The following is a 21384-nucleotide window of genomic DNA, read 5'->3' as shown; positions in this document are numbered from 1 at the left end:
AGGGCTTTTGCCCCAGTTTATCAAAAGGGCTTTGCCCCAGTTATTAAAAGAGGCTAGGCCTCCAGTTATATGATAAAGCAGCTATGCTGCCAGTGGAGAGTTTGGTTGGGTGGATTGAGTTATTCCCCACATGGAGAGCTTGGTTGGTACGGGTGGAGAGTAGCGGATGGTGGGTTGAGTAGTCTCCCCAAATGGGCTTGCATTCTTTCATTGACATTGCATGTGATATTGAAATGGGCCTATGGGCCATACCGTTTACAGTAAAGGCTTCGGCCCAGTAATATGAAATATGAAACATGAAAAGGCTTCGGCCCAGTATATGCTGAGATTGAATTTGGGCTTAGGCCCAGCAGGCTGAAATTGTTTGGGCTCTGAAAGGGGCTTGTTGCACACTGATTTTCCAAACTCACCCCCTTTCCTTAACCTTGCAGGTGGGCCTTAATATGGGGACTTGGAGCCGGAGGGGATTTAGAGTGGCCACAGTGATCGCTTTTGGGCTTTTAAAATAAATGACTGGTTTCTTTAGGTTACTTTATTTATTATTTATTTTTGGATTGTAATAAGGCCATTTTAACTTTCTTTTTCTGGGTTTATTTTATTTATTTTTCTTTTTATAACTTTAAACTGGTTGATAATAATTCAAATGGGCTAGACTTAGGACGCGTTTTTAAAATGATACTTGTTTTCAAAATAACACGACGTCACGATTAATCGATTTATCAAAGAAATTTCAACTCGTCGTAACCAAGTGTGGCAATGGTTGTGGGCATGTCTAGGATTGGATCCAATCAAAGAGCTTGGTACTTAAGCAGCCTTCATGGCTCACCTCCTCTGTTACGGATTCCTACCTGGTGCCCAGCTTCCATTCACTTTGTTAGCTCAACAAAAGTCAGTTTATAAAACACTAAAATGAAACATGGATTTTTAACTTCAACGTGGCACGTCAGATTCGGCCATAACGTCTGGGTCGGGTTTGGGGTGTTACATATGTCTTGTATTTAATAGTAATGGTTTAATTTGGTTGATGAGTATATTTGGCTAAATAATGAAATTAAGTAATGAATGCAATTGATTGAAGATTAGGTAATAGTATATATATATGTTGTGGTGTTTAGTCATGTGTTTCGGTAATGGAGTAAATGATTGATGCTTATTGATTTATACTATATAATATATTAGTTAAGTAAAATGCATGTCATAAATAAATGTTTTGCTTGGTAATAATGTTTATGGTTTAAAGTAATGATATGTATGGCTTTTGATCTTTCATCATGATAAGCTTGTCAAATTTATATATTTTGCTTTAGTTAAATATTATGACTTAGTTCAAACGAGGTAAACATGATTGATGGATAGGTATATATATATATTTTGCTTGTGGCTTAAAATTTGCTTAATTGGAATGCATGATTTGGTAAAGAGGTAATGTTAAGTATAATGTATAATCGGCTATGATACTAAATTATTTTAGAAGTGTTTTTATGGATTTTTTTTCAATGAATTAGTATGATTCTTGTGTATATATATTTGATGATTGAAAATTCTAACCATTTGAATAGTGAAGACAAATGTTAAGTTAATGCTTATAATCGGATAGTTATAAGTAAAATAATTGTATTCATCAATGGTATGAGCATATGTACTTGGTTATGTGAGTGTGAATTATGTATGATAATTAGCTTGCAAATGGGATGTACTTAGGGTTGTAGTTTGTGCTAATTTAATGGTGCATAGTGGTAAGCAAAAATGTGCATTATATATATCACAATAAAGTTGCCATAAAGTAATGGTATTAAGGTTGCATATGTGTTTGAACATTCTGCACTAAAACAGTTTTGGACAGCAGCAATAGTCTAACTTTGAAAAATCACCAAAATTTTAGAAATCGAATTATAGGATGAATAAAATATGAAATTAAAGCTTATTGATTCTAGTTTCTTATAAAAGAAATAGTGTAAGCAATGGAATTGGAAATCATGAGATATAATAAGTTTTGTAAGACAATGTCAGAATGATTTCAGGTTCCCCTGTTCTGACTTTGGAAAATCATCAAAAATTGTAGAAAAATAATTAAGGGATTAAATTTATATTTTTAAAATCCTTAAAGAGTTTATTTCCAGTATAAATAAGTGGGAACATCATCCGAATCTCGTACGATGAGATAATTAATTCTTAGTGAAGAAGGGTTAGAACTGTCAGACAGCAGAACAGGGGTAACTTTAAAGAATAAATTGTTTTTATTGGTTAAACCAAAAATTCTGAAAATTTTATGATAATAAGATATGTAAGTCTAGTTTCAGGAAAAATTAGCAGATCTTAATTTCAAGTTCTGTAGCGTAAGATATAAATAATTTAGTGACTATGACGCAAATAGACAGTTTTGAATATACATATAAGTAAATAGTGAAATTATTGATAATGTTACTTGTCGCATGTTATATAAATTAAGGATGTGGAATGGAGAGGAGGAGGAGGAAAATATGTACGAATATTCAGCTAGCATGGCTAATTTGCATGTTTTAGGCTCATGGATTAAATTGAATAAAAGTAAATTTTTATGGGCAATTTTGTTAAAAAAATGTTAGAAATGACCAATTTGCATGAAATGGATTATTTTATTATTTAAAATTACAAAATTGAATGAAATTATTAATTTAGCTCAAGATCAGGGAAAGACATGTTTTAAGGATTAAATTGAAAAGTGTTGAAATTATGGAAAATTTTGATATTTTATAGAATTCATGGGTTGTTATCAATTTGTTTGAGAATAATGACTGGAAATAAGGATTAAATTGCAAGAATTTTTATTTTATTTTAACCTAAGGATGAAATCGTCATTAATTAAAAGTTTAGGGATAAAATGGTAATTTTGTTAGAGCATTAGTTGAATGTATTACAACCTGAAATAAATGAAAACGACGATCAAATTTCTTTGTAAAGATCCGGATGACTCGAATACGAGAGTTGAACGTGGAAAAGAAAAGATATTGGATTAATGAAATATTTGATAAATAAATCGGTAACTCCGGTAATGCTCCGTAACTCTATTCCGGTGACTGATTCGGGTTAGGGGCGTTACATTTAGTGGTATCAGAGTTAAGGTTAGTTGGTTCTCGGACCGAATGTAGTACATGTGAAGTCTATAAATACATTACACAACTTGTGATAGTATGATATCTTCTAACTTTGATGAGATTTGTTTTACTTAAAGATAGAGATGTTTCCCAACCGAGTTAATTTCGATAATGTTGAAAGCGATACTCAAGTATATGAGTAGAAGATGATTATAATGAGTCCGAACTCATAAAGGTATGAATAAATGTTATATTTAAATTTATGTGTATAGTAAGTAAAAATTTTAAGGTAAGTATCAATATTAAATTGAATGAAATTGAGATAAATATTTAATAGTATGTTGTTGGAAAGTGAATTTTAAAGTGAATTGTTATTGAATTGAAATTGAAATTGAAATTAAAATGTAAATTGATTGGAAAAGTGATTGGAATTGAATCAAATTGAATTGAATGTGATTATTTGAAATGTATATTGATTGAAAAGATATTAGTGATTTTAAATTTGATTGGACAATAAAAAAATATGAATTGAATAAAAATAAATTAAATTATGAATATGTGTAAATATGTGAATTGTGTATTGATTGAAAAGTGGTTGGAATTGAATCGAAGTATGATTATATGTGAATATCTGAAATATGTATTGGTATTGAATTGTATACTGATTAGAAAGTGAAAAAGTGAATTTGAATTGAATTGAATTGAATGGAATGTAATTATGATTAATTGAAATGTGTATTGGTTGGATATTGAAATATGAGAAATTGTGATTAAAATGAAAGCGAATTTGAAATAGAAAAATGATTTGACTACCCTATTAACTAATCGGACTGAGTCGGATATAGTTGGCATGCTATAGGATTTGGAAGTGTTCAGGCACTGAGTGCCATACTGGTGTGTTTGGTTGGAATCCGCATATCCGCCAAAGTCTGAATCTTGTTAATAGGGGTAAATATGAATATTAAGTAAAATTGAAATAAGAATTAAATTCCCTATTAACTTGCCGGGCTAGTCGGATATAATTGGCATGCCATGGGATTGGAAGAGTATGGGATTTATCGGCTTTACCGATCAGGCACTTTATGTGCTGTATTTTAGGCACTTATGTGCTGGTTACTGTTACCGCTACTGCTACTGTTACCGATTCGACACTTTGTGTGTCGAATATTGTTACTGTTATCGTTACCGATTCAGCACTTTGTGTGTCGAATATTGTTACTGTTACAGGTTACCGATTCGGTACTTTGTGTGTCGGATATTGTTACCGTACTGCTACTGTTCCGGATTTGTTCCGAAGAGGTACTCCGTACCTTACTGTTACTGTTACTGTTCCAGATTTGTTCCGATGGGGTACTCTGTGTACCGTACTGCTATTGTTACTGTTACTATTCCGGCTTCGACCGATGAGGCATTATGTGTCGTACTGGTGTGTTTGGGTTGGAATCCGTGTATCCGTCAAAGTCTGGATTGTTAATAGGGTGAATAATTGAAATGAGAAAATTAAATAAATTGATTGCTCGTACAATTAAAAAAAATATGAGAAAGAAATTATGAGTTGAATTCTCAATTGAAATGAAATGTGAGATTTGGAAAGGTTCATGAATTTGCTAAAATATCGAATTATTGATATTGAAATCAGTTGAATAAATGAAATGAGAAAATCAAATGAATTTGATTGGTTGAACTATTGAAAGTATGAAAAAAAAAGTGGAATTAAGAATTGAAATGTGAATTGAAATTGAGATATGAGATTGAAAGCTTGAACAAAAGGTTCATGAATTGATTAAAGATAATATAGATGATATATGATGCTATTTGATGAAAGACTATTGTCGAGATATGAAATTAAAGCATAATTAACACATATGACTTATATTGTTACATGTTTGATGTCTATTATTTATTATAGTTTTTATAATTTGAATTATGGTAATAACACTAAGTATAAACGTACTCAACGTACGGTTGTATTACTATAATTCAAATTATTTATTATTAAATGTTAAATGTTAAATTATGTATATGGTAAGAGAAGTATGAGTTAGTGATATTGAGATATTTGAAATGTGTTTATGATGAGAAGGAACTTAGATATGTATGAATAGAAGTTCATGATATGTATGTGACAATGTACGAAATGAGATAATCAAAAGTTGAGAAATGATGAAACATGAATGAAATGAAAGTTTATATTGTGATAAGCTTATCTATGTTTGTGTGGCATTCATATGATATTATGTGTCTGACTTGTTTGGTTAAGTAAATGCTATGAGTAAATTTACTCAAAATTCATGGAATGCATGTTTAAGTACACTAGTTTGAAATGGATAATTGAAAAGTTCGTGTAACTTAATTATGTATGTTAATTTGTTTGAAGTGAATTATGTAATTGTGATGATATGATGTTGATGATAAACGCTAAGTTATATGTGTGTATTTATGAGAGCTCAGTTATAGGCTTTACGATCTCACCCTCTTACCAATGTAGTATTTTATAATGAAAATTTACAAAAAAAAATTATGTTGAATAAGTTCACAAATGTGAAACTAAAGAGTACAGTAATGGAATAATGCAGACGGAGTTGAAAATAGTTTGACAAGTGAATACAGTTTTGAAAAAAGATATCAGATTATTCTATAGATCATTCAGATTACGTAATGTCACGGTTAAAGAAAAAGTTAACATCGGCTAGTCGACTTATTCATATATGATGTCTGAAGTATGTGTTTGCTGAAATTTTTCCCGAATTGGTTTTCGTTAGTGAATGGAATGATGCGAGGTTCATGATGACAGAATTAGTCAGAAAAATGATAATTAAGTAGTAAAGATGTCTGTGTATGATAGTTACAGTTGAAACGAATATGATCATTTTTTCTGGGTATTCTATATATTCTTTTATCCTCAAAGATATGTGTGTGGTTGTTCAGTCTCTGGTGGAGTTCTGATGTTTTGAGAATGCTAGTTAATTGTGATGTTAGATGAAAGCCCTATTAGTCTGGTCCGTTTATGATCGTCATTTCTTCATCTTTTTGGAATTCTATTTTAATATGTTGGAAATGAAGTTAATGGTATGTGAGACTATTCTTATGTTTCTACTGATTATGATTTTGTTTTATACATGCGGGAAATATATTATCTCTGTTATGATGGAAGTCCAGAGTCGGTAAGCAGTGTCTTTCTTCTGGCTTTCTTTGAGAAATTATCAAGATCTTTATTATCTTCTTGTGAGTTAGATATACTAGTGATTGCACGAGCGTTACATAATATTTTTGAGTTCATGTTCAGATGTCTATTTGTTAGCAAGTAAGCTGAACATTAACAACATTTAGGATTATTGCAGTCAATGATAATACTAGTGTGTTATGAGATAGAATGACTATAGATTTCGAATTGGGATTGTCATTAACATCGGAAAGGAAAATGTTATTCAGTTTATGGTTGTTCATTTGACAAAGAAAGATCTGTATGATCATTTCAGTAGGTACAGAGTTTTCATTTGACAGATCAGCTGAGTATATGTGTCCCTGAGAGGATAATTTAGAATTTTGACAATATGTTCCAACATTGTGTTCTAAAGTTCAAAGGTGAATGGAAAAAGATATTCGAGGTTACATCAAATTGTGATTCTGAGAAGTTAGTAAAGGTGTTTTATGAGTGTTGAAAGCAACTTCTTCTGGTAAGATTCTTGGGGACGAAAATCCCTAAAGGGGGGGAGAGTTGTAACAGCCTAATTTTCAGTGGTGTCGGAACAGTGATTCGAGATCACTAAATCCAAAAAATGAGTAAGAAATAAGTTAAATATGAAGTTAGGAAAAATTTTGAAATAGTGAATAGTATATAAAATATATATATTAAAATAATTAGAATCGAGAACGAGGTATCGAGACCTCAAGAATTTTAAATCGAGCCATAAATATTTTTATAAATATTTATGGAGTGTTAATAAGTTAGTATTAAAGTTTCATCAAGAAATTGTAAAGTACTGATAGCTAATTGAACAAAAAGAACTAAATTGTATCAAATGCAAAATTGTGGGAAATGATTAAATAGCTTAAATGATAAAAGAAAGAGGGTTTAAAAGGCAAATAGACCCAAGGTCTTTTTGGGCTGGACGGCAAGGGCATGAAATCAGCAAGAAAATAAGGGGAATTAAGGACAAAATTGGAAAATTGCAAAATTTACTTAATAAAGCTAGGACTAAAGTGGAATTAACCAGATTTCTCTTTGTTTTTCTGCATTCTCATCAGCAAAAACACCATGGAATAGTTCCCTTAAGCTGGTTTTTCATATTTTTACTGTAAGAAAGTTCAATTCTTGATTCTTTCTTGAAATTTTTGTGTTTTTGTGACTTTTACAACTAGGTCCACTTGTTGAATTCATTAGTTCTTGATTCTATGAAAGAAATTGAAAGTTTCTATGAATATGTGCTGGAAGTATATGATGATTTGGCATGGAATTAGAGCTTTAAATTGTTTATATGCTGATTTTATTGAAAGAATTGAATAGAAAGTGAATGTTTGGGACCTAAATTGTAAAAAAGTTTGAAGTTAGAGTTTTATGTGGAAATTCTGAAATTCAATAGTTATGAAATAACTTATAATGTCTAGGAAAAGTATTAATTGAGAAAATTAGCTTAATTGAGGGGTTAATTAAGTAAGGACTAAATTGTATGAACTGTGAAATTTGGGGCAAAATGAAAATCAACATTTTGCACTAAAATAGTTTTGGACAGCAGCAATAGTCTAATTTTGAAAAATCACCAAAAAATTTAGAAATCGAATTATAAGATGAATAATATATGAAATTAAATCTTATTGAGTCTAGTTTCTTATAGAAAAAACAGTGTAAGCAATGCAATTAGAAATCATGAGATATAATAAATTTTGTGAGACAATGTCAGAATGATTTCCGGTTCCCCTATTCTAAATTTGAAAATCATCAAAAATTGTAGAAAAATAATTAAGGGATTAAATTTATATTTTTAAAATCCTTAAAGAGTCTATATTCAATATAAATAAGCAGGAACATCATCTGAATCTCATACGATGAGATAATTAATTCTTAGTGAAGAAGGGTCAGAACTGTCAGACAGCAGAATAGGGGTAACTTTAAAGAATAAACTGTACTTATTGGTTAAACCAAAAATTCTGAAAATTTTATGATAATAGGATATGTAAGTCTAGTTTCAGGAAAAATTAGCAGATCTTACTTTCGAGTTCTGTAGCTTAAGATATAAATAATTTAGTGACTATGACGCAAATAGACAGTTTTGAATATACATATAAGTAAATAGTGAAATTATTGATAATGTTACTTGTTGCATGTTATATAAATTAAGGATGTGAAATTGAGAGGAGGAGGAGGAAAATATGTATGAATATTCAGCTAGCATGGCTAATTTGCATGTTTTAGGCTCATGGATTAAATTGAATAAAAGTAAAATTTTATGGGCAATTTTGTTAAAAAAATGTTAGAAATGACCAATTTGCATGAAATGGATTATTTTATTATTTAAAATTACAAAATTGAATGAAATTATTAATTTAGCTCAAGATCAGGGAAAAACATGTTTTAAGGATTAAATTGAAAAGTGTTGAAATTATGGAAAATTCTGATAATTTATAGAATTCATGGGTTGTTATCAATTTGTTTGAGAATAACGACTGGAAATAAGGATTAAATTCCAAGAATTTTTATTTTATTTTAACCTAAGGATGAAATCGTCATTAATTAAAAGTTTAGGGATAAAATGGTAATTTTGTTAGAGCATTAGTTGAATGTATTACAACCTGAAATAAATGAAAACGACGATCAAATTTCTTTATAAAGATCCGGATGACTCGAATACGAGACTTGAACATGGAAAAGAAAAGATATCGGATTAATGAAATATCTGATAAATAAATCGGTAACTCCGGTAATGCTTCGTAACTCTATTCTAGTGACAAATTTAAGTTAGGGGCGTTACACGTATTCCGTTAGGAAATAAAAGCAATTAACTAACACTGTAGATTAAATTAAATATACGCTTCAACCAGTGAAGAAAATAAAAGTTTCATTATGTAATCCCAACCTTATGAGATTTAATTCATGCGTTTATGATTAAAATTCAAGTTCAAAATAACATCCAACATCGTTTCAATCAATTCAATTAAAAGGAGAACATATTGAGAAATAATGGAAGAACTTAGGAAGATGGTTGTCGCCAAACCAATCCACAATCCAGCAGCCCAGTGTCATGTGGTGGCTAAAAGGGATTGCCTATAGCTTTCTTTTTCTGTCTCCACTCATGTAACACCCTTTACCCATATTCGACGCTGGAACATGGTACGAGGCATTACTGGACTTAAACACAAGCAAACATACATTTCTAAGTCATAAATTTGCGTCCAAATTAAAACTTTTTTCATTTAATCATAAAGTCCCTAATACGAGCCTACGAGGCCTAAAACATACTTTAGAAGCGGTTTGAGACTAAACTGAGAAATTTAGAAAATTTTCCAACACTTATAAAATTTTCCACTAAACAGGGGTCATACGCCCGTGTGGTCACACACACACACGCCCGTGTCCCAACCCTGTGTAACTCTGTATTTGTCACCTAAGAACAAATTGAAGACACACGACCAAGTCACATGCCCGTGTGCTAGGCTATGTGGTCGATTTAAACTTTATGATTTTTCATAAAATAGGTGCAGACTTCACACACCCAGGACACATGCCCGTGCCAGTGGTAGTGTCATCCACAGAGCTGAGATACATGCCTGTGTCTCTGCATGAGTGCTCAATTCTGAGCATTCTATTTCTCAAAATTAAGGTGCAGGGGACACATGGCCAAATCAGACACCCATGGGGTAGACCGTGTGTCACACACGGGCTAGACACACACCCATGTGTCTACCCGTGTGGACGAAATAAATATAACAATCCAGTTTTAGCTAAATCAAAAAAGTGGTTTTGAAACCACAAATCCAATGTTAGAAAATTATTTTTAATATTATTTTATGTGTTGACAACATGATAGCATGTATGTGTGAAAGTTTCGTAAAGAAATTTTACTGTTTGAATGCTTAATTCGGTAAAAAGGATTAAATTGCGTAAAATGAAAAAGTTACATTCTACTTGTTAAAGGTGTCAAGTAGCTTTGGCTTTTAAATATGATGGCCTTAAATGGTAATTAAACCATTTGAAACCTTAGTGGACATATATGGACACATTTTAGGTGTTTTAAATGATTTATATTAAAGGTTAAAATAGTAAAATAGTTAATTAATGATAAATTAAACGAAACAAAGACATATATATCATCATTTTTAGTCCATCATCACCGAAATTAAAAGAGAAAGAAGCCATGGGAGAGCATTTAGGGTTCGACCAACTCCTAGCTTAATTGGTAAGTGTTTTGAGCTCAGTTTTTGATGATTTCTATGTTTTTGTAATCGTTGCAGCTTAATCTAGCTAGCCTGTTCCTTTAATTTCAAAATTGTTAAAGATTTTGAGAGTTGCCATTGTTGAATCTATGTGTTTTTTTTCATGTTTAATGTTGAAATCTGAATGCTTGATGATAGATTTTCATGTTTTGTAAAGTGATTTTTTATGAAAATGCATAATAGGGATTAAATTGTGAAATGTGCAATTTGTGTGGTTGAAATGTGAAATAAATGAAAGTTTTGGGCTGCTAAGGACCAATAAATAATTCGGCCAAGTTGGGTTTATTGAAATTATTTCAATTTTGTGTTTTGTGAAATAAGGATTAAATTGTTAAAAGTGTGAAAATTTAGGGTATAATGTGCAAATAGTTCTAAATATATGTTTTGGACTAAATTGAATGAATGGTGGATTAAATAAGTTAATTTTGAATTCACATAGATCAAGAAAGAAAGAAGTCAGATTTAGATCGGGAGAAAAGCAAGGTTATCGAGTAGTCGACCTGATCCGTCAATTCAAAATATGAGGTAAGTTCGTATGTGATGATTACATTATAAATGTATGTTAAAATGCTATAATATTTCATAATTTGTTAAAATAGGATTATGGATAATGTATGAATTGTGAAAACGACTTTACGAATGCATTCGATGTTAGAAACAAAAAGTGTGATATCCCGGCTAAACCTGAAGAATAGTTTTGGATACTATTGACATGTCAATAAGTGATACATTGAGTTGCCTTCGGGTAATGATATTAGCACTTCAAGTGCGTATTTTACCGATTTGGCTTCGGGCCATGCATATCAGATGATTTGGATTCAGGCCATGATGATAGTTCTTCGGATAAGTTACCTTGATTTGGCTACGGGCCATGGTATAGGTACTTATCGCATGAGACTCCTGAGTATTTGATTTCTATTCTGAATGGTTCAACTGGCGAACGAACGATGTGGTTGAAAAAGAGGTTAGTACCAGGCGATATATGTAATAGCCTGATTTAGAACCTAATCGAAATGGTGGTTTCAGAACCACGAATTCGAGTCAGAAAAATATTTAAAAATTATTTTTTACTTTTTTTTTGTGTGAATTTATATCTGTGAAATTTTCGTGATTTAATTTTGTCGTTTAGGTATCCGATTAAATAAAAGGACTTAATCGCGTAAAAGGGAAATTTGGTGGTTGTTTCTAAAAGGGACCTAATTGCTAATGGCTTTCTAAATTGGAGTATTTATGTTGTAAATATTTCATTAGCATATTTTTTTGGATGGTAATGGACATATATTATATGATTTTATTATTATGTCATTAAGGTTATAAAAGTAATTTAGTAAATAATCATATAATAGTTAAAAACAAAGTCATCAAATTCATTTTATTCATTTGTTCTTCATTGTCAAAACTAAACAAAAGAAAAAGAAAAGAAAGGAAGCTAGGGTTCGATTGTTTTCAAGCTCAACCAAGGTATGAGTTTATCTCGATTTTTGATAATTTTTACATTTTTGAGATCGTTGCTTCGAGTACTACAGAAACCATGCTTGAATTTTTTATTTTGATGAATATTTTGAGTTGTGCCATTGTTGAGAGCTTGTGATTTTTGTTATTTAATGATGAAATATGAAAGATATGTTTTAGATTAACATGTTTTGTATTGGATTTTTTGATGATTTTGAGTAATTAGGACTAAATTGCAAAAATAACAATTTTAGGGACTAAAATGTGAAATAAATAAATTATATGGGTTTGTATGGTTATGGGTAATATTCGGCCCAGCTTGGGCATGGAGAAATTTTGTGTATTTTGTGTTTTGTGCAATAGGGACTAAATTGTAAATGTTAGGGTTAAAATGGTAATTTTCCTATTTATGTGTTTTTGGACTAAGTTGAATGAAAATATGTTTGAATGAGCTTAATTTGAATATGTTTAGATGAAGAACCAAAGAAATCAGATTTGGATTGGGGGAAAACGAAAGTTATAGACTTGCCGCCCCGTTCTGTTTTACATCGTCCGAGGTAAGTTAATAAGCATATAGATGCGTTTAATTATAGTTAAATGTTAGATATAAATGCTGTTATGAAATGTATGAATTTATACTTGTTATGGCCGAGTATGAAAAGGCTTGATTACTACATTTCAGAATTCGTTTCGACGGAGTTACGACGTCCGAAAGCCCTGTATGAACCATAAAAAATAGTTAGGATACATATGTCATGACATAGGATTCTGATTTATGTGTGTGAGTAAGACCATGGCATTGATATGTGATTCTGATCTATGTGTGTAAGTAAGACCCTGTTTGGGACTGTGGCATCGATATGTGATTACATGTAAGACCACCTCTGGGACGTTGGCATTGTACGATACATGTGTGATTATCCGAGTGTCTTACCCAATTCTGAATGGTTCATCGGGCAAAGACAAGTTGGGTACGAATGTATAAAACGAGCTAAATGGTCAGGTAAGAATTAACTTGATATCTACTTGAAATGAGGTGAGTAAGTACTATGAGTATTTGTTGTAAATATTGTACAATGCAAATGAAGAAAATATGTGTATGTGGTATATGTATTCGGTTTGTGAATGAATAAATTGTGTATCAATGAAATATTCTTAAATATGTGCACATATGGCTTAGTATATTTGGCCTTATTGATGATTTTTATATATGTGAGGTTATTCTATGATTCTTGAGTTTGTGAATATGAGTAAATGGATGTATGGTTTATTATGATTAATTAGTTGGAAGTTGATGAAAAACATGTTAAATAGCCTTGTGAGTATTCGGCTTAGATGGAAAACTGTTCATAAAAGTGTTTAAATTATGGAAATTGTAATTCGAGGTCAAGTATTGTAATGATAATGTAAAATGTTTAGTTAGTATGAGTTGATAGTATTAATGAGTTGTTTATTTGCTTATGACTTACTAAGCTTCAAAAGCTTACTCTATGTTTTTTTTTGTGTTCTATTTTATAGATTTTGGATTCTAGTTACAAGCTCAGGGATCGTCAAGAGTCTATCACATTATCTACAACTTCGGTATTTAAATATTCGAACTCGAATTATGGCATGTATAGGCTAGAATGTGTTTTGTAAAGTTGGATTTTCGGTTTTGTGTAATCTAAGCCATGCGAAAATGGCTAAATTATTATATTAGAAATTGGTTATGTTAGGTAAGGCTTATATTAATCTTAATTACTAAGTTGTGTGTCATGAATGCATAATATATGTGATAAGCATTATATGTTTTGAAAATGGCTTGCTTATTATGTTTAAACTTTGTCTTGTAAGTTCTTAGTCAAAATGTTTAATGAGCTTGTTTATTGGTAATTGGTGATGGAAGTTTTGGATGCGTATGTGATTTTAAGTAGCAAGATTCGGCTATGAAAGGATAACAGTATAAGATGTATTTGGTATGTTAATTACTTTGTGATGGAAAATTTGAAATGCGGTATAATTTAAGTGATGGGTGATTATGTTCTAGCTTGATTAGTTCAATTGTTAAGTGGTAAGTAATGCATGTGTTTCATGATTAATTTGGTCGACTGTTTGGTATGTATTTGATGCTCAAATGTTAAGCGTGGCCTTGGCCTTGGCTTTAGGATAAATGCGCACCATGCATATATATATGTTGATTAGGTTATATATAAATGTTTGGTCTTATATTGAGTCTATATCGAGGGCATGACATTTGTGATGATGTTATATATATTCGGCCGTATGGTTCATTATGAATCTTATTGAGTTAAGGTAAATTATGAAATTTATAGGGCAAGAGAAAGACACATGCATGATACAAATTTTGATGTTCACTTATGGACTAAGTTAAGACATGCGCATATGACATTTTGTAGCACCCCAAACCCGGCCCAGACGTTATGGCCGAATCTGACGTGCGACATTGGAGTTGAAAACCCATGTTCTGTTTTAGTGTTTTAAAAACCATATATTTTGTTGAGTTAACAAAGTGAATGGAAGCTGGGCACCAGGTAGGTATCCGAGACAGAGGAGGTGAGCCATGAAGGCTGCTTAATTACCAAGCTCTTCGATTGGATCCAATCCTAGACAAGCCCACGACCATTGCCACACTTTGTTATATCGAGTTTAAATTTGTTTAAGTGGACGTCTTTGATAAATCGAATAATCGTGGTGTTGTGATATTTTGAAATCAAGTATCGTTTGGAAAACAAGTCTTAAGTCTAGCCCATTTGTATAACTATCAACCAGTTTTAAAGTTATTAAAAATAAAATAATCTCGAAAAAAAGTAAAAGAAAAGTTAAAATGGCCTTATTACAACCCAAGAATAAATAATAATTAAAGGAAATTTAAAGAAAACCAATGCTTATTTAAAAGCCCAAAGGCGATCACCGCAGCCACTCTAAATCCCCTCCGGCTCCAAGTCCCCACATCAAGGCTCACCTGCAAGGTTAAGGAAAGGGGGTGAGTTTGGAAACTCAATGTGCAACAAGCCCCTTTTAAAGCCCAAAACAATATCAGCCTACTGGGCCTTAGCCCAAGTCCAATCTCAATATGTATATACTCGGCCATAGCCTTTTCATATTTTATACTTCATAACATTGGGCCGAAGCCTTTTTCTGTAAACGATATGGCCCATAGGCCCATTTAAATATCACATGTAATATCAATGAATGTATGCAAGCCCATTTGGGGAGACTACTTGACCCACCATCCGCTACTCTCCACCCGTACCAACCAACACACCATGTGGGGAATAACTCAACCCACCCAACCATAACTCTCCACTGGCAGCATAGCTGCTTTATCATATAACTGGAGGCCTAGCCTCTTTTAATAACTGGGGGGCAAAAGCCCTTTTGATAACTGGGGCATAAGCCCTTTTGATAACTGGGGCACAAGCCCTTTTGATAACTGGGGCATAAGCCCTTTTAATAATTGGGGCATAAGCCCTTTTGCACTTCCTCCATCCATATAAAAAACCAACCCAATGCATTTATGAACACATCATGTGCATATCATACATACCATGTTTATCAAAATCCCATGTATTAAATTCATATATAAACCCTAGGGGTATATTGGTCATTTTTACCTAGGGGCAAAACAGGCATTTTCATATTATAAGGGTAATTCTGTAATTTTACCAAAAATTAGGGTTTCCATGTTCATTAACGGTTACTAACAATTCATGTGTGCAAACAGTGATTCTGGCCCATTTTTAGCGAAATCAAGTTATTGGGCCTAAAACCCCTAGTGGGCCCTACTTAGCCGATTTTGTCATCTAGGCCCATTTAGCCTATATTCCTTAACGGTTTTATCAGTCTCGATGCGCAATTTAACAGGTTCTCCTTTTCTACCAAATTTTACCCAAATGGGTCCGAAAGCCCATTGGGCCCTACTTCAGCCCCTCGAGGCCCAACTTACCGTGAATGCCAAAAATCGCGCTCTTACCGTTTCTAATGTTCCCAATCATCATCTCAACGAATCTCACTAACTAATGAGCGTTCGCTTGCTCACAAGTCCTCAAAATGCCAGAATTTCGGCATTTCGGCTTTTCGTCATTTATCGCTTTAAGCTATGAAAAAGGGTTCGTTACACACCTGTTTTGCGATATTCGTCGACGAGATCTCCTACGCGATTTCTCCTATAATCAACCGTTAAATAGATCAACTCACAATAATTGAACAAAATCAAGAACCATCCAATATTAACACTTACACATTCGGCCACCATCCATAATGGCCTTAGACACCTTACCTTTGCCGAGATTTATGACGAGATCTAGCCACTCCGGTGATCTAAGCTAATCCAAGTCGACACTACTCCTTGCTACTCATCCACTATAGAAAGCATAAAAATATTAAAAGAAGAACCCCATAAAGCCTATACCCATATTCGGCCACCTCCCTAAACTAGAGGGGTTTCGGCTTTTCTTAACCTCCAAAATACCGAATTGATTAAAGCTACGAGCACTTACCAAGGTTCACCTACCCAAACGGTTCCAATCCCATGATAACTCCGATTCAACGCAGTCCCAGCTCCAAAACACTAGCAGAAATCGCAGCACAAGGATCCTAGGAATCGGCCACCAAGTCACCCAAGGATGTTGTGCTTTCGGCTTTTGGATCACTGAAGAAGAAGTGGTTATGAACCAAAAAGGGTGTTGAAAAAAGAGTTGAAAGGCTTCTGACATAACATGAATCGGCTAAAAGAAAAAGAACAAGTGTATACCTTTATGGAGAAATCGACTTCCCTTGCCTCCTTCAGGATTTGGCTTGATGCTATTCGGTTAGCAATGAAAAGAAGGATGAGTTCGGCTTTTACTATAAATGAAAGAGAGGAAGAATGGGGGCAAAGAGATTATGGACGAAATAATGGAAGAGAAAAGAGAGGAATTGCTTAAGAAAAATCGGCACAAGTGGGAAAAAAGAAAGAAAACAAAAGAGGAAAATGCCACCCTAAAACCCAATAGCCGAATTTACACTAACCTTCCCCCTTGGCCGGCCATCACTTCCCCTATTTCAAATCTCCTAAAATCTCTCCTAGATATGCTCCCCCTTATCTCTCCATCATCCCTAAAATCTCTCCCCTTATCACTCCTTAATCCATGCACTTGACTAATTCAAACTCCTCCAACAGAATCCACATTGGTTCCATCACTTACCCTTCCCGCTCATAAAAATAAATAACCTTATTTGCCAACACAGGGAATCGATCCCATGTCTTCCCCTATGCTCCACACGCCACCTTTTTAGGAGCTTAATGGCGTCACCCTTGCCACTTTACTACAGCTCTTTTTGTGATACATTTCTCCCACAACTTTACATAAGGTCACCTAGCCAGAACCCCTAACTCTTAAGTCCAAATTTTGAAAATTCTACCGGGTTTTGGCCAACACACGGGCCTTCCACAAGCCCATTTACATACTCAAATTATGAATTCCATAATCACATACCAAATTTTAGAAACTTACTTAAAATATCAAGAATCGCGAAAAACCCGAAAATCAGGATGTTACAATTCTACCCTCCTTAAAAAAATTTCGGCCTCGAAATTTACCTGATCCAAACAGTTGAGGGTATTGTTGACGCATTGCCTCTTCGGTCTCCCAAGTAGCTTCTTCCTTGCCATGGTTCCTCCAAAGTACCTTCACTAATGGGACTGACCTCCTTCTCAACACCTTGACATCGCGATCAAGTATTTGCACAGGTTCCTCTTCGAAAGTCAAATCCAACCGTACCTCAATTTCTGCAACTGGCACGATAAGAGTTGGGTCAGAATGATATCGCCTTAGCATGGACACATGGAAAACATCGTGACTACGATCCAGCTCTGGAGGTAACTCTAACTGATAAGCCACCGGCCCTATCCGCTTAATAACTCGGTAAGGCCCAATAAACCGTGGGCTCAACTTACCCTTCATACCAAATCTCAATAACTTCTTCCAAGGCGAAACTTTCAAAAAGACCATGTCCCCTACAGCATATTCAATATCCTTACGTTTCAGATTGGCATAAGACTTTTGTCGATCCACTGCCTCCTTTAACCGATTCCGGATCACCTTAATCTTGTCTTCAGTATCTGCTACCAACTCTGGCCCAAGTATTTGCCTTTCCCCCACTTCTGTCCAACAAGTGGGCGAATGGCACCTTCGCCCATACAGTGCCTCATAAGGAGCCATCTGTATACTTGTTTGGTAACTGTTGTTATACGCGAACTTCGCCAATGGAAAATGGTCCTCCCAGCTACCCCTAAACTCAATAGCACAACCCCTCAACATATCCTCTAAAATTCGAATAACCCTCCCTGACTACCCATCCGATTAGGGTGAAAAGCCGTACTGAAATCCAATCGAGTTACCAATGCCTCATGCAACTTCTGCCAAAACTAAGATGTAAACCTTGGGTCTCGGTCTAAAATTATCGATACTGGCACACCATGCAACCGCACTATCTCTACCACATACAACATGGCCAACTTTTGAAGTGAGTAATCGGTTCAGACAGGTATGAAATGAGCAGATTTCGTGAGCCTATCCACAATCACCCAAACCGAATCCTTCTTAGAAGGTGTCAACGGAAACCCACTTACAAAGTCCATAGTTACCCTTTCCCACTTCCAAAGTGGTATCTTTACCGGCTGCAACAATCCCGAAGGCAGTTGATGCTTGGCCTTCACTTGTTGACATGTCAGACATCTCCCTACAAATTCGGTCACTTCTTGCTTAAGCCCAGGCCACCAATATAGCTCTCGCAAGTCTCGTTACAACTTACTCCCTCCTGGATGCATAGCGCAAGGTCCATTATGTGCCTCTTTCAAAATCATCAATCTCAAATCGGAGTTTTTCGGCATACAAATTCTCCCTCGAAAACAAAGAACTCCCTCACTATTTAACCCAAGTCTAGATTCGCCCCCTTCTCAACTTGCTGAAACTGAGAAACCAATGACTTGTCCTCCAAATGTTGCTTCTTAATCTGTTCTACCCAAGTTGGTCTCACTTGTAGCTCAGCCAATAAGCTTCTGTCTTCATACAAACTTAGACGAGCAAACATCGCCTTCAACTCCACCACAGCCCTTTGACTTAGCGCATCAGCCACGACATTTGCCTTACCTGGATGGTGCTCAATCGAACAATCATAGTCCTTTAACAACTCTATCCACCTTCGTTGCCTAAGATTCAGCTCCTTTTGAGTCAGTAAGTACTTAAGACTCTTGTGATCTGTATAGATGATGCATTTCTCCCCATACAGGTAATGCCTCCATATCTTAAGTGCAAATATTACCGCTGCCAATTCCAAGTCATGCGTAGGGTAGTTCACCTCGTGCGGCTTAAGCTGTCTTGAAGCATAAGCGACCACTTTACCCTCTTACATCAACACGCAGCCCAAACCTACATGTGACGCGTCGCTGTACACAGTGAAATCCTTACCAGACTCTGGCTGAATCAACACTGGCGCTTCTGTCAAAACCTTCTTCAACTTCTCAAAAGCCTCTTGCTGGTTATTTGTCCAAACAAAAGGTGCCCCTTTCCTTATAAGTTTCGTTAACGGTGCTGCCAACACAGAAAATCCTTCCACGAATCTTCGATAATAACCTGCCAACCCCAGAAAACTTCAGATCTCTGTTACCGACTTCGGTGGCTTCCATTCCAAAATTGCCTCAATCTTTCGAGGGTCCACCTTGATCCCCTCAGCAGACACAACATGCCCCAAGAAGGTAACTTCTTTCAGCCAAAACTCGCACTTACTAAATTTTGCATAAAGTTGCTTTTCCCTTAACACTTGCAGTACTACATGAAGATGCTCATCATGCTTCTCTTTCGTTTTCGAATACACCAAGATGTCGTCAATAAAAACGACTACGAATCGATCCAAGTATGGCAGGAACACCCGATTCATCAAATCCATGAATGTTGTCGGTGCATTAGTCAAACCAAAAGGCATTACCAGAAACTCGTAATAATCGTATCGAGTCCTGAACACCGTCTTATAAATATCCACTTCTTTAACTCTTAATTGATGATATCCCGACTGAAGGTCGACCTTAGAAAATACTGAGGCTCCTTTTAATTGGTCAAACAGATCGTCGATTCTTGGTAACGGATACTTGTTCTTGATAGTCAGTTTATTCAACTGCTGATAGTCAATACACATACGCATAGCCCCATCTTTCTTCTTTACGAATAGTACCGGTGCGCCCCACGGGGAAACACTTCGTCTTACAAACCCTCTATCCAACAGTTCATGTATCTGAGCTTTCAATTCTACCAACTCCTTTGGTGCCGTCCTATAAGGCGCAATGGACACAGGAGCTGTTCCAGGTAATAAGTCGATTCCAAACTCGACTTCTCTGTTCTGGGGTAATCCAGGAAGTTCATCTAGGAATACATCCTGAAATTCCTTAATGGTCCTAACCGACTCCACTGTTATCTTCTCAAGTCTGGTTTGACTTACAAAGGCCAAGTACGCCTCACAACCTTTCTGAATCAACTTCTCGGCTCTTAAAGCCGAAACAACATTGGACAAATAATCCCTTCGTTCCCCTATGACCATTATCTCCTCATCTTCGGCAGTTCTTAGTACCATCCTCTTTGCAGCACAATCCAACGTCGCCTTATGCTTAGTTAACCAGTCCATTCCCAAGATAAGATCAAAATCCCCAAATGGCAGCTCCATCAAATCTCCTTCAAAAGTTTTATCTAGTGTTATTAAAGGCACTGCCCTAAAAAGTTTATCTACCTTACCCGAATGTCCCAAAGGGCTTATCACCGATACACCACTCACAGTCTCCTCAGGAAGCACATCCAAAGCCCTAGATACATCACAAGCAACATACGAGTGAGTGGAACCCACATTAATCAAAGCGGTGTAAGACGTGCAATGAATGAAGAACGTACCAGTTATAACATCAGGAGCGTCACCCTCCTCACAACATCGTGCAGCATAAACCAACACCAGTTGTCGAGCTTCAGTGTGTCCAGCACCCCTGCCAGGTGCCCCACGTCCTCGTCCATTTCCATTGCCACCTCTACCTTGCCCACGACCCCTCTGTAGTGGTGGTCCTCCTCGCCATGGTTGGACATCCCTTTGCTCTACAGCTAGCTCCTGAGCTGTCATCCGAGGACACTCCCTGAACTTATGCTCCTTAGACCCACATCGAAAACATGCTCTAGTTTGTTTCCAGCACTCCCCCATATGCACCTTACCACAGTCCTTGCAAGCCCACGGTCTATAAGTATTTGCTGAAACTGCTAGAACCTGTTCCTCCATCCTTGCTCTTTTAACATTTCGATTCGTGGCACTTGAGGGTCTAAAATTCCTCTTAAACCTAGGTCGATCCTTCTCACGATTCTGCCACTCAGTCAACTTTACCTCCTCGGCTATCTTAGCCTTCTCTACTAATGCA

This window comes from Gossypium hirsutum, chromosome A05, assembly GCF_007990345.1.
Source record: "Gossypium hirsutum isolate 1008001.06 chromosome A05, Gossypium_hirsutum_v2.1, whole genome shotgun sequence".
NCBI lineage: Eukaryota > Viridiplantae > Streptophyta > Magnoliopsida > Malvales > Malvaceae > Gossypium > Gossypium hirsutum.
The sequence above is the reverse complement of the archived record's forward strand: the minus strand, read 5'-3'. Positions refer to the sequence as shown.